This window comes from Ursus americanus, chromosome 17, assembly GCF_024610735.1.
Source record: "Ursus americanus isolate L20-20 chromosome 17, mUrsAme1.1.p, whole genome shotgun sequence".
Taxonomy (NCBI): domain Eukaryota; kingdom Metazoa; phylum Chordata; class Mammalia; order Carnivora; family Ursidae; genus Ursus; species Ursus americanus.
This window is the reverse complement of record NC_142143.1, coordinates 45,851,479-45,855,649: the sequence shown is the minus strand read 5'-3', so window position 1 is coordinate 45,855,649 and position 4,171 is coordinate 45,851,479. Positions and strand designations below refer to the sequence as shown.

General features: G+C 43.3%; 1 pseudogene; it reads left to right on the top strand.

Annotated features, from left to right (window-relative positions):
• Positions 1-2,255: 2,255 nt before the first annotated feature.
• Positions 2,256-2,991, top strand: LOC148108675 (PEST proteolytic signal-containing nuclear protein pseudogene; annotated as a pseudogene).
• Positions 2,992-4,171: the final 1,180 nt, after the last annotated feature.

The following is a 4,171-nucleotide window of genomic DNA, read 5'->3' as shown; positions in this document are numbered from 1 at the left end:
TCCTCAAGACAGACCACCACGTGGCTGACTGAGTTAAACATTCATAGCAACTAAGCAAGAGCACCGCCAGGCAAGGTAATCAATTGTTGGGTAACTAGCTGCCACAGCGGCAGAACCCACTAGTGATCACATTTGGGTTCATTTGTTGAAACTGGCAGCAGTTTCTGGTTTGGGAAGAGGCAGTGTGGGATGTGCAATAAGGGGTTATTATGGAGTCAGCTCAAACTGGGTTGGAATTTTTACTGAGCCTCCTATCAGCTCGATTGCCTTGGACTGTTTCTTAATCTCTTTGACCTTGAATTTCCTTATCTGTAAAATGAAGAGTTAAGAAAGCCTACTTTGTAGACTGTTGCAAATATTCTGGATAACAAACATTAAATTCTATCACAGAGCCTGGCACATAGTAGACACTCAGTAAAGGTAGCGAGTTTCTGAGAACCCTTCAATCCATCCTCCCATAGCTGTCAGGTGATACCTTCCTCAAATACTATTCTTTTTTTTTTTTTTAAGATTTTATTTATTTATTTGACAGAGATAGAGACAGCCAGCGAGAGAGGGAACACAAGCAGGGGGAGTGGGAGAGGAAGAAGCAGGCTCACAGCGGAGGAGCCTGATGTGGGGCTCGATCCCAAAACGCCGGGATCACGCCCTGAGCCAAAGGCAGACGCTTAACTGCTGTGCCACCCAGGCGCCCCTCAAATACTATTCTTATTTTGCCTTTTTCTATCGGCCATCTCCTATCCAAACACGTCTTCCCGGTCCACTCGCTCTCATACAAATGATCCCTGCTTAGTCTTGCCTGGGTTTTCCCTAGCCTGGAAAGTCCTCCTCTTTTGCCGCTGTTGATCCAAATTGTTCCTGTGTTTTTTATTTGTGTTGTTTTGTTCTTTAAACCCAGCCCAAGCCCTAATTCCTTCTTTAGGGGAAGCCTGACTCATTGACTTCCCGCTTTCTTTGGTAATGGTTCCCGTAGGCTGTACTTCACACTAAGTCATACTGGGATTTCTTCTGTGCCAATCTTTTTGCCAACAGATGGTAAGGTCCTTGGTGCAAGGATGGTATTACAAATTATAGCTATACCTACCATGGTATTCAGTCTAAAGGTGACCACATACTGGACGCTCACATTTCTCTGTACAGATACAGCATTATCACCTTCATATGATCACCTTGACGAGTAAGTACCTGTAATATTCATGCGTTTGTTGGACCCAGAAAACAACTTTGAATGAAACAGTAGTCAAATCAGTTTTTAAGACTTTTTTTTTTTAAAGATTTTATTTATTTATTAGACAGAGATAGAGACAGCCAGCGAGAGAGGGAACACAAGCAGGGGGAGTGGGAGATAAATCAGTTTTTAAATCTTAGAATTCAATTATAGAATCACAGAAACACCCTTTTCAAGCTGTAAGTGTCCTACAAAGTCACCTCAATCTGACCCTTGTTATTTTACCGTTGAGAAAACTGAGACTCATAGAGATGAAATGACTTGTCCACCACAGCCAGTTCATGTGAAAGCCAAAAGGGCAAGTTGGGTTTCTGACTTCTGGGCAGTGACACAAGAAGGGGACAGTCCCAGGAATGTCTAGCACTGAGGTGTACACACAATTAAGTGGGTACTCGTGATGGTTAATTGAATGTGTCGACTAGACTGGCCCACAGGCTGCCCAGGTATTTGGCTAACTATTATTCTGGGTATGTCTGTGAGGGTGTTTCTGAACGAGATTAATATTTGAATTGGTAGAATGAACAAAGCAACTTGACCTCCTCAGTGTGGGTGGGTCTCGTCCAACCTGTTGAAGGCCTAAATAGAACAGAAGGTGGAGTAAGGGAGAATTTATTCTCTGCTTGACTGTCTTCAGGCTGGGATGTTGGTCTTCTGACTTTGGGCTTGAACATGGAATGAAACTTGTACCATCAGCCTCTTGGTTCTCAGGTCTTTGGATTCAGGCTGGAACTGCACCATTGGCTCTCCTGGGTCTTCAGCTTGCCAACCACAATCTTGGGACTTCTTGGCCTCCATAACCACAGGAGCCAATTCCTTATAGTAAATCATATATATAATCTCCTATTTGTTCTGTTTCTCTCTGGAGAACCCAGACTAATACAGTACTTGTAATGAATGTGGGGGGTTTACATTTTCACAGTTCAATAGTGAGGAGGCACCAGACTTGTGAATTGAGTCCTGATTCTGACTCGTGTGTTTTCCACAGAGCCACGTAAGCCATCTGAATCTCTGTCCTCCGGTTGTAAAGTAGAGAAAAGGAAATGGGGCTTGATGTGGCTGCAGGAGAGGCCACAGTGGGGAAAATGGCGGGAGAGGAGAAGCCTGAGAAGCTGCAGCAAGCTAGAGCCACCAGAGTAATGGAGCGGAAAGTTGCCGTCACAGCACTGAGAAGCAATCCACTGAAGAAGAAGCTGCAGACCTCCCAACGTAGCCAACAAAGATGTCCAGGTTTGGATCTGCCATAGGTAGTCACACGACAAAGGAAGCTTAGCCATCAAACTTGGATCAAGGAAGCCTCAAGAAACTATTCCAACTCTTGCCCCAAAAACCCTGTCAGTAGAAGCAGCTTTTACTGAAGATGAGGATAGCAAACCAGAGGAAACGCCTCCAGAAGCAAGGAGGAGGATGAAGAATATTGGAAGGGATACATGAACATCAGCAGGACCAAACTCCTTCAGTAAAGGGAAGCATGGTTTTTCTGAAATCCAGAAGCTATGGGAGCGAAATATAAAATCTCATCTTGGAAACGTCCATGACCAAGACAATTAAAAAATATGTTTTGAAAATGGGGTGTAGGGTGAGTGTAAAGTTAAAAGAAACTGTTTCCTTTTTTAAAGAATGGTAGAAGACTCTATCTGGAGCCGCCTTTTTTTTCTTTCCTTTAAGATTGAGTGGCTGGGGCACCTGGGTGCCTCAGTTGGTTAAGCATCTGACTTCAACTCAGGGCATGATCTCAGGGTCCAGAGATCAAGCCCTGCATCAGGCTCTTCGTTCAGTGGGGAGTCTGCTTGTCCCTCTGTCCCTCCCTTTCCCTCTGCCCCTCCCTCTCTCTCTCTGCCCCTCCCCCTGCTCATGCGCTCTCTCAAATAAATAAATAAATAAATAAAATCTAAAAAAAAAAAAGATGAGTGGTACACTAATAAATGAGAGTTTGAAATTAAAAAAGAAAAGAAAAAGAAAAATGAGATGGGATTAGACATATATGCCTTGCCCCTCACCAGGTTGGTATCAGGCTCCAAAGAGATAAAGGATATAAAGATATTTTACACATAAAAATTATTATTAAGATGTTTTCAGCTTTTCTGAGTGACTTTTAAAATATCACAGGAAGGCCACACATAAATGCCTTTGGCTTACGAAGCTAGCATCTTTAGGAGAGAACTTAGAAAGCTGGTAGATGGATACTTCACTGAGGAAGGATTTTGTAAAATAAAGTAGCTGTTCCTAATTAAGCGGCAAATACAGATCAGATTTGTGGGGCTAAAAAGTATTCTGGTAGCTTGCTTGTTCCATCTACTTTCCTTCAGCAGGAGCACCTGGAAGCCATTTAAGGCCTTAAAAGACAGAAAGAGAGAAAGAAGAGAGAGAGAGGAATTTAGAGCCTTTTGTGTATAGTAGACTTCCCTTGTCCTGGAGAGGAATACCCACAAACGCTTCGGACATTTGCCTAAGTGCATAGATAAGCTTTTAGAAAGGGCTGATGGGGGCGCCAGGGTGGCGCAGTCCTTAAGCGTCTGCCTTTGGCTCAGGGCGTGGTCCTGGCGTTAAGGGATCGAGCCCCAAGTCAGGCTCCTCCGCTGGGAGCCTGCTTCTTCCTCTCCCACTCCCCCTGCTTGTGTTCCCTCTCTTGCTGGCTGTCTCTCTCTCTGTCAAATAAAGAAACAAAATCTTTAAAAAAGAAGAAAGAAAGAAAGGAAGGAAGGAAGGAAGGAAGGAAGGAAGGAAGGAAGGAAGAAAGAAAGAAAAAGAAAGAGCTGATGGTAAGTCTTCTGCTAGGGTTTTCCTTGTTATTTTAAAGAGATAAGATATTTTTATAGCAATTGGTTTTCATTCTAGTTTATGACATTCTAAGGCACCTCCGAAATCTCTAAACCTACTACTTTTTATTTACTTTATGGTGAAAAAATAAGTAGAGGTCACAGAGCATTTTTAGCAAACAGGTAA